The 13,502-nt window shown below is 36.3% G+C and overlaps 1 protein-coding gene across 8 annotated transcripts in view; it reads right to left on the reverse strand.

The window, feature by feature from the left end:
* MLLT10 (MLLT10 histone lysine methyltransferase DOT1L cofactor) overlaps positions 1-13,502 on the reverse strand; it is a 226,009-nt gene that overhangs the window by 200,695 nt on the left and 11,812 nt on the right. Inside the window, exon 1 of one of the 8 annotated variants that reach the window (XM_054592868.1) lies at positions 9,422-9,601. The exons of the other annotated variants lie outside the window; for them this stretch is intronic. The gene's annotated coding sequence lies outside the window, so the exon portion shown is untranslated. Of the gene's footprint in view, positions 1-9,421; positions 9,602-13,502 lie in introns of those variants that run through there. 8 annotated transcript variants of the gene reach the window in all.

The raw sequence follows: 13,502 nt of genomic DNA on the forward strand, positions 1-13,502 counted from the left end.
AACTTTACCTTGCACTTTAAGAAACTAGAAGAGATCCCTGGCTGGTGTTGCTCAGTGGATTGAGTGCAGCCTGCGAACCGAAAGGTCACCGGTTCAATTCGCAGTCATACAGCATGCCTGGGTTATGAGCCAGGTCCCTAGTTGGGGGCGAGAGGCAACCAATTGATGTATCTCTCACACATCAATGTCTCTCTCTCTCTCTTTCTTTCTCCCTCCCTTCTCCTTTCTAAAAAATAAATAAAATCTTTTAAGTAATATAAATGACCATCCTCTTACCTGGATGACTGCATTCACCTCTGTCTATATCTGCACCTGCCTAATAATTCTCCAGTCTTCATTTAAAAAAATAATTAAGAAGGCAAATTAGCTAAAGACCACAGGACCAAAAGGAACAAGACAGCAATAATTTCCCTGAGTTTTCTTTTTACCTAACATATCCCATTCTTGGAACGGAAGGTATCAGCACCTTGAAACCAACACGCGTATGCCAAAAGAAAAGCCCCAAAAAGCCTTCTCCCTCTAGCCAAAGAACTGGGTAGGGGGCATATTAACTACAAAGAACACTTTTTTAGCCTGTAACTGCTTTAATCCAGCAACAAATTACAGAAAAAACTGCCCCTACCTACCCCTGCCATGATTAAGTGATGCTTACTCCAAGGCTGGTTAAATACTGAAAATCAATGAACATATAATCTACCACCTTAACAGGCTAAAGAAACAAATTACGTATAGCAATTGAGGCAGAAAAAGTACTTGACATAGTACAGCACCCCTTCATAGTATTTTTTTAAGCTAAGAAAAATGGAAAGAGAATAAAGGTAAACTTCCTCAAGTTCATACAGAACATCAACAAAAACTTACAGCTCATATCCTACTTAATGCTTTTCAACACTGAGTGAATGTTTTCTGCCTAAGGTCAAAAACAAGGAAGTGTGTTCACTCCCACCAATCTTAATCAACATGGTACTGAAATTTCTGGCCAGAAAATTAGGCAACCATGAAAGGCATACAAATTAAGAAAGAAGCAAAAATAACCCTTTTTGCAGATGACACAAATATCTACATAGAAAATCCCAAGGAATCTGTTACAAAACTCTAGAACTAATAAGTGAATTCAACAAAGTTGGCAGACGCAAGATAACTTTAAGAATCAACTGTTATTTCCATATACTGTATTTTGGCATGCATCATGCACTCTAGTGTATAGTGTGCACCCATGTTTTTGGCCCAAACTTTCAGGAAAAAAATTGTTTAATTTTCTAATTATTTACTTATATTTAGAAACAAAACTGATTATTATATTCCAGGGTATTGTTTTGCACACAGATATTGCTACTGATTTCTAGAGTTACGCTTTTATCACATAAGCATAATTAAGAAATTTAAAAACATTCACATAGATATGGAATTAGTACCGCCCATGTATTATATGCATCTTTATTTATTCCGCAGAAATTTGGGCAAAATACTGCACATTATACACGGCAAAATACAGTAATATCAATAAATATGTGGGCAATGAAATTCAACATATAATACTTGATGTATGTCAACTATATGATACTATTTACAATTGCTTCCCAAAAGATTAAATACTTAGATATAACTCTGCAAAACATGTACTAGACTTGTGAGCTAAAAATTACACAAAACTGACAAAAGTCATCAAAGATCTAAATAAATGGAAACACATGGCACGAAGACAAAACATAGTAAAGATGTCAATTCTCTACAAATTGATACTCAGGTTTCATGGTAATTCTACCCAAATAATAGCAAGATTTTTGGATAGATACAGACAGGTTATTCTAAAAAAATCTAGTTTTTTTTAAACCAAAAGCACAAAGGAACCAAATAACAAAAATGATTTTGAAAAAGAAAATAAAATATAATCAGTTGTCTAACTAATTTCAAGAGTTATTACATAACTACATCTCTAGCCTTTTAAACACTGAGTGAATGTTTTCTCAAAAAAAATCTTCAGGCCATAGACTTCTAGCCAAGATGGGGGCGTTGGTAGACATACTTTGCCTCCTCCCACAACCAAAAGAAGGACAACAAATTTAAAAACAAAAGACAACCAGAACTGCCAGAAAATCGAACTGCATGAAAGTCCAACAATCAAAGAGTTAACAGAAGAAACATTCATCCAGACCAGTAGGAGGGCACAGATAGACAGAACTGAGAGGACACGCAGCAAGGCAGCGGCTGGTGGACTGGGCAGTCCCACATCTGCATGCAGATAAACCAGGAGGAACAGCTGGGGAGTGAGACACACCTCACAACCCAGGGTTCCAGTGTGAGAAAAGAAAGCCTCACAACTTCTGGCAGTAAAAACCTGTAGGGTTTGCAGCTGCGGGAGAAACTCCCAGCCTCACAGGAGAGTTCACTGAAGAGACCCACAGGGTCCTAGAATGTACACAAACCCACCCACCTGGGAATCAAAACCAGAAGGGCCCAATTTGCTTGGCAGTAGCAGGTAAGTCATCGCGAGCCAGCTGAGAACAAAGCAAACAGAATAGTTCCCTCTCGAACCCCTCCCCCACATATAGCATCTCAGCACAGCGATGTGGGTTGCCCTGCCCTGGAGAATACCTAAGGCTCTGCTCCTTCCAACGTAACAGGCACTCTAAGACAAAGAAATATGGCCTAAATAAAAGAACAGATAAAAACTCCAAAAACAGAACTAAGTGATAAAGAGACAGACAACCTATCAGATGCACAGTTCAAAACACTGGTCATCAGGATGCTCACAGAAATAGTTGAGTACGGTTGCAAAATAGAGGGAAAAGTGAAGGCTATTCAAAATGAAGTAAAGAAAAACATACAGGGAACCAACAGTAAAGGGAAGGAAACCAGGACTCAAATCAATGATTTGGAACAAAAGGAAGAAAAAAACATTCAACCAGAACAGAGGGAAGAAACAAGAATAAAAAAAAATGAGGAGAAGCTTAGGAACCTCTGGGAGAACTTTAAACATTCTAACATCCAAATCACAGAGGAGCCAGAAGGAGAAGAGGAAGAGCAAGAAACTGAAAACTCATTTGAAAAAAAAAATGGAGGAGAAATTCCCCAATCTGGCAAAGGAAACAAACAAGTCCAGGAAGCTCAGAGAGTCCTAAAAAAGTTGGACCCAAAGAGGAACATGCCAAGACACATCATAATTACATTACCCAAGATTAAAGATAAGGAGAATCTTAAAAGCAGCAATAGAAAAGTAGACAGTTACCTACAAAAGAGTTACCACTAAGACTCTCAGCTGATTTCTCAAAAGAAACCTTGCAAGCAAGGAAGGGCTGCCAAGAAGTATTCAAAGACATGAAAAGCAAGGACTTACATGGGCCATTACTCTATTCAGCAAAGCTATCATTCAGAATGGGTGGGGAGATAAAGTACTTCCCAGACAAGGTAAAGTTAAAGGAGTTCATCATCATCATCAAGCCCTTATTATATGAAATGTTAAAGGGACTTATCTAAGAAAAAGAACAAGATCAAATACTATGAACAGTAAAATGACAACAAGCTCACAAATATCAACAACTGAACCTGAAAAACAAAAGCACACTATGAAAACAACTAGGAACAGGAAGAGAATCACAGAATCACAGAAATGGAGATCACATGGAGGGTTATCAGTATAGGGGGAAGGGGTGGCACTGGGGAAAAGGGATACGGAATAAGAAACAAAACTGGTAGGTACAAAATAGACAGGGTGAGGTTAATAATAGGATGGAAAATGGAGAAACCAAAGAACTTGTATGTACGAACCATGGACATGAACTAAGGAGGGAATGAGGGTAGCAGGAGGAAGGGTATAAAGAGGAGAAAAAAAGAATGGGACAACTGTAATAGCAAAATCAATAAAATATACTTAAAAAAGATGGACAGAGGACCTGAATAGAGATTTCTACAAAGAAGTCATACAGAGAGCCCAGAGAGACATGAAAAGATACTCAATATAACTGATCGTCAGAGAAATGCAAATCAAAACCACAACGATGTAACACCACACACCTGTCAGAATGGCTATTATCAAAAAGACAACAAAGAGTAAGTGTTGGCAAGAATATGGAGACAAATGAACCCTTGTGTACTGTTGGTGGGTTTGTACATTGGTGCAGCCACTATGAAAAAATAGCATGGAGATCATTCAAAATATAAAAAATAGAGTTACAATATATGATCCACAATCCCACTTCTGGGTATTTATCCAAAGAAAATGAAGGCAGTAAATCAAAAAGATATATGTATCCCTGTGTTCACTGCTATATTATTTATAATAGCCAAGATATGGAAGCAACCTAGATGCCTACTGACAGATGAATAAATAAAGGTGTGATACGTATAGACAATGGAATACTACTCAGTCATAGGAAGAATGAAATCTTGCCATTTACAACAGCATGGATGGACCTAGAAGCTAAGTGAAATAATTCAAACACTGGAAGACAAATACTGTATGATTTCACCTAGATATAGAATCTAAACAGCAATATAAACAAATAAGCAAAACAAACTCATAGATATAATGAAGAAACTGATAGTTGTTGGATGGGGTGGGGGGATGGGCAAAAAAGTAGAAGATTAAGTATAAACTGCCAATTATAAAATAAGTCATGGGGATGTAAAGTACAGCATCAGGAACACAGTTGATAGTATTGTAATAACTATGTATGGTATCAGATGGGTACTAAATCTATCAAAATGATCACTTCATAAGGTATGCTTATAATTACTATGTTGTATACCTGAAACTAATATAATATTGTATGTGAACTATACTTTTAAAATAACTTTTTAAGTTCTTGATATAGACACTGGTGATGGTTATATATCATTGTGAACATACTTGATGCCACTAAACTGCACACTCAAAAATGATTAAAATGGTAAATTTTGTATTGTGTATATTGTACCAGAATTAAAAATAGAAAACCCAGTAACTGGAGATTACCATGTTCATAGATTGAAAGATTCAAACTGCAGTCTCAAACTGACTTACAGAATCAAGGCAAAGCCAATCAAAATACCAAAATTATTTTTTTTTTGTAGAATATGATTCTAAACGATTATCAAATGCAAAGAGCAATAGGCAAGGTACTTCTTAAAAAAGAGTAAGACAAAAGGGAAGGACTAATTTTATCTGGTATCCCGTATCTAGACTTATAACATACGCTACAGTGATTTTCAAATTGTGGTATTGTCAAGATAAATCAAAAGAATGTCCAAAAACAAATCCACACGTATAAGAACTGCTGATTTATGACATACTGCCACTGTACCGCAGAAGAGGGAAGAATGTGTTAAAACAACTGGGTGTTCCTATTTAATAATAGCACATATAATATGTATACATATATTTCCCCCTATCTTACTCCATATACAAAATCAAATCCAGATGGGTTGGTTATAGGCCTAACTGTAAAAAGAAAGGAAAAAAAATTCTTTCCGAAGATTATATAGGAGAATAATTTCATGCAGGACCTGAAGTTAGGAAAAGATTTCTTTTCTATTAAATTTATTTTTTTATTGTATTTTTTCCCCATTACCATTCATCCCCCATATAGCAAAAGATTTCTTTAACAGGTCACATAAACCACTAACCATGAAAGAAAAAAAAACTGAAAATTTTGACAATATGGAAATTAAGAACTTTTAAAATAATTTAAAAAATTAACCACTAACATAGAAAAGCCATCTCCAAGTCACAAGTGAGAAAATCCAAAAGGCTTATAAATATATGAAAAGGTACTCACCATCATTAGTAATCAGGTAATTGCAAAGTAAAAACCACAATAACATGCCACGACACAACTATCAAAATGACTAAAGTTAAAAAGATTGACACGCTAAGCACTGGCTAAAGCTGTAGAGCACAGAAAACATTCACTGGTGGGAAAGTAAAGTAAAATGGATTGTTCTTCCTGAATCCAAGCAACTCCACTTCTAAGTATATATCCTACAGCAGAGATTTTCAACTGGTATGCTGCAAAAAATTTTAGAACATGCAATACCTATTTAGGGAGGGGTACTGACCTCTTTTCCCTTAGACTGAAAATATGCCATATATTGCAACCACGTATACATACACAGGATACTGGAAATACACTGAATTTTTTCCTGCCTTACTTCACCCTTTAATGCTGGTTGCTACCCATTAACTGATTTTATGGAGCACAGCCAGCAGTTTAAAGAGCAGTGAGCTATAGAAATTATTGAGCATGTACAAGAATATTCAAGTAATTGTTCATAATTGCAAAACACTGATAAAAATGTACATGTCCATCAACAGCACACTGGATAGTGGTATAATTTATATGCTGAAATATTATACAACAATGAAAATGAATCAACTATAGCTACATGCGTCAAATAGATGAATCTCAAAAATACACTATGAATTATCCCTGGCTGATGTGGCTCAGTGAATTGAGTACCAGCCTGCAAACTGAGGGGTCACAGGTTCAATTCCCAGTCAGGGAACATGTCTGGGTTGCGGGCCAGGTCCCCAGTTGGGGGTGTGTGAGAGGCACTTGATCGATGTTATCTCTTACATATTGATGTTTCTCTCTCTCCTTCTCCCTCCTCCTCTCTCTAAAAGTAAATAAATAAAACCTTTAAAAATAAATACACACACACACACACACACACACACACAATGAATCAAAGTATATCAATAGAGCATTACTCCATTTACATGATGTTCAAAACAGCCACAACTAAATATTATATCATTTAGAAATAAAACAAGAACCAAGAATAATACAAAAATCAGGAAAACATTTCCTTTGTGTAAGAGGGTAATGCAATGAGGGAAAGGCACAATAGGTGTCAAAGGTATGAACAATGCTCTACTTATTAAGCTTGGTTAAGTATGTACATATATTCAATTTATTATTTTAATTGTCCATATACTGGGCATATCCTCTTTTCTTGGAATCATTTATCTTACCATTAAAAATAAGTTAAGAAAATCCTACACACACATGCACACACACACGAGTAAGTAAATTAAAATGCACACATGGTTGGCCCAGAACAATTAGGAGTATATTTTTGGAAAAGAGTAAAATATTAAAACTTTTACACCTTATAATATATGGCTATTTGTTCAAATAACAAAAGAAACATACTTTGACATATACAGGGTCCAGGAGAAGTAATGCCTGCTTGAGTGTGGTTGGTAGGGTAATAATATGGGGGTAATAATTTATAGTTTTAATCTGAACATTTCACCTAAAATGTCGTATGGTGTGCTTGAGTGTGACATTATGTTACAGAATTATGTGCTTAAGATTTTGTAATAAAAAAGGGGCATTATTTGTGCCGGACCCACCATTATTCATATATCAAAGAAGGTCAAAACAAAGTATGGAACATGTTTAGGAGAAAGCTTAGCGCTTCCACACACACACAAAAAAAATCAGTTACCAAAACCAGTCAAACATCCATAAATATTAATCATGTGTTGACAAAGAAATTTAAAAACACTCCTGGAAAGTCTAAGTAAAATGAAACTTTTCCTAAACAGAGATGTAGCTCATCTCAATATTTCCATCCTAACTTTAATAACAAAGGTAATAAAGTAGGAACAAGGGGGTTAAAACATACACATACAAAGACAGAAACTAATAAACCTCCAAAAAGATCCAACCATGACAGTAAAGTGTGCTTACAACTGATGACATACTTCTAATCTCACCACACTGATCCTATTTTCATTTTTCCCCTCTCCTATAACAAGATGAAGATAGTCACATATACATATGTCTTTCGCTTGGACATCATAGCATAGCATTTAAGACTATCATCTCTGGAGAACAGTGTGTAGAAAGTAGTCTTTTGGGGTTATTAATCTGCTCATAGCTCTACAGAAAATGGAGTAGGGAAAGTGAAAACAGAGTGGTAGGGACAAGATAGATGAGAAAACATGGGTTTATATCGCATTAGGGCAGCTTTACTTTCTATTTGGCTCTAGAGCAGTACCACCATAAATTTCTGACGCTACTGAATAATTACAGGACTAGAAGGTTTTAGTGTTGGGATAAGGATATGGGGTGTTTACCCAGCCATAATCTGTACATAGTCTGTGCAATTAAATGTGTAAGTGGAAATACAATACTTTCAGTGAAAATACTGTGGACCAAAAAAAAAATTTTCCCTGCACCAATAATTAAGAATCACCATAAGGAATTGGGAAGCAATAGTCATATTCGCTTTGCAGGAGATAATTTTGAAACAGAGAAGCACTATTCAAAAAGGAGAGAAGATAAGGGAAATAGATGGTCCCTGTAATGATGTGAAATGTGCTACCTCTGTATTTAAAAGTAAAAGAAAAAAAAAATAAAGGAAGAGCCCTGGCTGGTGTGGCTCAGTGGATTGAGTGCCAGCCTGTGAATCAAAGGGTCGCCGGTTTGATTCCCAGACAGGGCACATGCCTGGGTTGTAGGCCAGGTCCCCAGTAGGGAGCACTCGAGGGGCAACAACACACTGTATTTTTTTTTTCTCCCTTTCTCCCTCCCTTCCCCTCTCTAAAAGTAAATAAATAAAATCTTCAAAAATAAAGTCTTTATATGTACAAGCATGTACATACATAAAGAAACCAGGAAAATAATTTCAAACAAATAAAAATAGGAAGTGGGAAGCAAAACTGGGCAAATAAGAGGGATTTAGGAGGAAGAACTTTCACTGTGTATCTTTTTATATTTTTAAACATATCAATATATCACCTTATCGAAAATTAAGTAATTTAAACTTGCAACAACCTAGACAAAAAATAAAAAATAGGGCTTAGATCATGTTGGTGACTAGAGAAGTGGAGAAATTAAAGATGGCTAGAATACCTAAATCGAGATAGCTAGAAGGCAACTGCAAATATGGATCTAAAGGCCAGAAAAAAATTGTTCAGGTGATACTGATGCTTAGAGGCATCCATGAGCATGTACAAATTTACCTCAAGTAAAATAATCAAATAAACAGGCCAGAAAAACAATCATATAACTTTAAAGAAGAAGTAATGCCACACTAGAATCCAAAAGGCAATGTTTAAAGACGTAAAAGAAAGCAGCTTCCCAGAAGTCATGAGGAGAGAGTGCTGCAAGAAAGATTGAGTACTGAATATAAACACTGAAAGTAGATCAAGTAGAATAAAAATGAAAATTTAAGATGTGGCTATTTAAAGTTAACAAAATCAATAATAGAGTGGTGGACTTAAGAGCCAAATGTAATATTTTGAAGGGTGAATGAATAGGAGTTTGTGCTATTTTATGTACTTATTTATATATCTAAAATTTTTTCAGTAAAGGATTTGAGGCAGCCTACAAATAAGGGACCTACAATATATTATAACAATAAATTATAGAAAAATGAACATTGAAAACCAATATGAGGGACATCCCCTTATTTAGGGAAACTCTCTTACCCCTGACTCCAACTATGTAGTTCTAGTGAAGGTTGTCATTCATAGTACCCTCCCCACTCCAGCCACAGGGTTGGTGAGTACATGATCCAAGACAGGCCAATCAGAGTCCTTCCCAGGATTCTTCAAGAGAGCCCCTTCTTCTGGTAGAAGGGGCTGGGAAGATGAGAGCCAAGAGCTGCCAGCAGTCATCGTTCCAGCCTCATGAAGTAGAGAGTCTGTAGTATGAGAGAATGAAATCAACACGCAGAGAAACAGAGATAAGAGGTGAAGTTCTAAACCCCACAGGAGGAGGAGGAGGAGATAACTATACTAATAATCAGATTAATACAACTGATGTAACTAAAGACCAGATTTGGTTCTAGGCTGCCTGGTAGCCAGACAAAAGGAAAAACAGAATATGTGTCACAGAGCTCTCAAAAAAGGAGAAAGTATACCAGATCCTCAAGGGAGACAATTTTCCTTATGTTAAATTATTAAAAGAATTTCTTGTACATGGATGTTTATATAATGGTCACTGAAAGACAAAATAGACAGTGTCCATGATGAGAGTGGTATAGCAAATGCAGAGTTCATATGCTATTGTTTAAAACGAAAACTAAGTTATATCTCAAACATTAAGCGCAACTAAGGCTAGACTATATAGCAGACAGTTGAAGAAGCAGAAATATCAAATGGTTTTTTTATTCTTCCTGGACGTTTGCTAGTGAAAGAAGAAATGCAGACAGGTGAAAAACACAAAGGTAAAGTAGAATCCACAGGAAGATACAGAAATGTTTGTGAGCTGAGTGGGGAAAAAAATAAAAATGACAGGCTAAAGTTAAAATAAGACCCTGGGAGAAATGGGAAAAGACTACATCACAAGCACAAGTACTTAACTCTGCTTAAAAACAACCTCCTCTGCTTCCTAACATTCCACTAAATGATACATAAAGAACATAAAACTACAAAGACTGAAAGAACAAAAGGCAAAACAATTATAAAGTTTTAGAAGCTAGAAAGGAGACAAGCAATTAATTACCTAACAGATCAGAAAAGTTTGTTGAAGTAAGATAAGCCCAAAGGCAATGTATCTTGGACCACACAGCACCAGAAATTGGAGGAACTTTAGGTACCAGGCATGGGGGCAAGAGTCGCACATGCACAGAGGTGGTGTATGTATCTGGAAGGGACAGTTCAGGTGAGGCTGAAAAACAATCACACACACAAATTCCTTCTACACTACACACTAACAGGTACCTGTCCCTCCCCGACCCTAGAAAACTGCAGAATAGGTAAGCAAGGAAATCTGGATGTGAGGACACCAGGCACAGCTGAGTACACCAGGCACAGCTGAGTAAATGGATACTATCATGAAAAAAAAATTAACAGAAAATTTAGTTTTTTTAAAGATCTTATTTATTTATTTTTAGAGAGAAGGGAAGGGAAGGAGAAAGAGAGGGAGAGAAACAGCTGTGTGTGGTTGCCTCTCACGCATCCCCTACTGGGGAACTGGCCTCCAACCCTGGCATGTGCACTGACTGGGAATCGAATCAGCGACCTTTCGGTTCGCAGGCTGGTGCTCAATCCACTGAGCCACACTAGATAGAGCAGGAGTGAACGGTTAGAAAACAGGGAATCCAAAATAAGCAAGAAATAAAGAAACTTCCACTATGATAATGAAGGGAAGTTCCAGGACTAAAGAAAAACCAGCCCAGATGGGAGCAGGGGACATGGTACCTAGAAAAAGGTCTACCAGTTTAAATGGAAGGAGGAAGAGAGAAAGGGAGAAGAGAGGAGGAGAGGAAAGGAGGTGACATTTGAGGGAGAAGAGCGAAAGAGGAAGAAGAGAGGAAAAAACAGAAGAGAGAAAAAGAATAGGAGACAGGGAGAGGGAGAGGAAAAGGAAAGAATGTAAAGAAAAGGAAAATTGAATTTATAGACTATCTGATTCATTAACCAAATGGAAGATTATATGAAAACAATCCTAGTATACCTGGCTCAAAAATTAATAAAATACTTAAATAGCATAATAATGTAAATATTACTATTTAGCACTGCTGATTTAACCAAAATTTGTATAGAATGAAAGGCGACATCTAAAAACAGTATGTCAAAAATAGCTGCTTATACATTCTTTTTAGAAATACAGAAGTAAATACCAGGAGAACAGCCAGAAAAGGGGTTGCCTTTGGAGAATGGAATAAGGGTTCAAGAATCAAGAGCAAGGTACTGCTCCATGTGTGAGAGAAGTTTTTGGTACTATCTAACTTTGACTATGCGCCTCACACTTTGATAAACATAAAAATTAATTCTAAACAAAGTGGAATAAATAGGAACCATATGCTGGGCAATGTATCTTGCAAGGTACCATATGTCTTCATTTTCTCTTACTAGTTATGTAGGCAGGTTGGAGAAAGATACAAACATGTATTAAGCACCTATTTCATGTTAGCCTAAATTATGCCAGGCTTTTCTCACAGTAAAGAAAGAGGAATCAAGGAGAATGACAAAAAAATTGGCTACTTACTATTTTATCTATGGTGATAAGCATTAATCTGTTTACTTCTTAAAATCTCCTCTTTCAAAGCTATAGGAACTTAGGCTGCAATACCGAATTTTTTAAAAGCAAATATTAAATCTGAATCAGCAAAAAAAAAAGTTAGCAAATGGTAATTTTGAAGGCATTCTATGTAAAGTATACAAGCCAAAAGGTTTGTACAGGAGTAAAAAGAAAGTTACATATGACTTTTTTTAAAGTACAAGTAGAGACACTTCATCCTGGCTTCTTGAACTCAAAAGTCAAAGATAAATAAATTTGAAAACTATTTTTAATTAAGTAGATAAAAGTAAATCTCCATGCGGCAAAAAAAAAAAAAAAAAAAAAAAAAAAAAGGACTTAAAAGCTAAAAGAATGAACATTAGTTGAAGCTGTGGGAGTCAATGATGTATCCAATCTTACACCCTAGAGGTGGGAGTTGACTAGGACACTAACAGAGACCCTAAAGGTGCAGAAGCTCTAGCTGGCCTCCCTACATAAGGACAGGAGCTGGTAATGGCCTATTCCTACCACCAAAGGGAAAGTTATACTAGAAAAACATGGCCTGAACCAATAAGACTAGAGAAGCTGCACCAAAGTGAGATGCCTATTCTAGAGTTGAGTAGAGGAGTCACTCTAGAGAAACAGGAAACTTAAACCTATGCTAAAAGAGTAAGCTCTCTGATTTTATTGAGTTCATCAATGAGCCCATATTTTGCAGTCTAACAAGGACCAGTAAAATTAAGTATATATTATTAAGTGGGGCTTCGAGGAAAACTTGTTTAAGAGGGTAACTCAGCTGGAAGAACTACATTTAACCTTACCCTCCCCCCCTTCTCTCTGCCTGGAACTTTATTCTGCAGTCACAATGACTACAGTGCCAGCTGCCATGCTGTGACTGTGGGACAACCCTGAAAATGAAAACCATGTGCTAAGGTTGGTACAGTAGGAAAACAGAAAAAGTCTGATCCCTAGTGACTTCACAGAGCTGTCATAAAAGCTTTAAAATGCCTTTCTGAACTCCTTTTAAATAAAAGGATTTGTAAATTCCTATTTTGTGGAAGCCACTACAATTTGGTCTTTACTAGTAGCCAAAAGCAATTCTTAACAGTTACAGAGCAAATGCAAACACTCCCACAGCAGCATCTTCACAAAGTCAGGTTACAGGAACAGGACCTTTTGTCATTAGTTTATTACAAAAAAAAAAAAACAAAAACCCACTAATTTCCTAAATCCTTTTGCTGCTTTCAAATTTTTTTTAATTTATGGATTTTTAGAGAGAAACAGAAAGAGACATCAATTTGTTGTTCCATTTATTTATGCATTCATTGGTTGCTTCTGTTATGTGCCCTGACCAGGGATTAAACCCAAAACCCTGACATATAAGGACAATGCTCTAACTAGCTGAGGTAGCTAGCCAGGGCTGAGTAACAGGAATCTTAAGGAAGACAAAAAAAAAAAAAAAATCCTGAAGATTAGCTCACAGTCAAAAATTACAAAGTACATGAAAACATCTACCACCTGAGTGTACAAAACAAATCAAAGACATCCAAAATCTCTAAATTT

This window comes from Pteronotus mesoamericanus, unplaced genomic scaffold, assembly GCF_021234165.1.
Source record: "Pteronotus mesoamericanus isolate MK-2021 breed Mesoamerican mustached bat unplaced genomic scaffold, CSHL_Meso_final contig_130, whole genome shotgun sequence".
Lineage (NCBI taxonomy): Eukaryota > Metazoa > Chordata > Mammalia > Chiroptera > Mormoopidae > Pteronotus > Pteronotus mesoamericanus.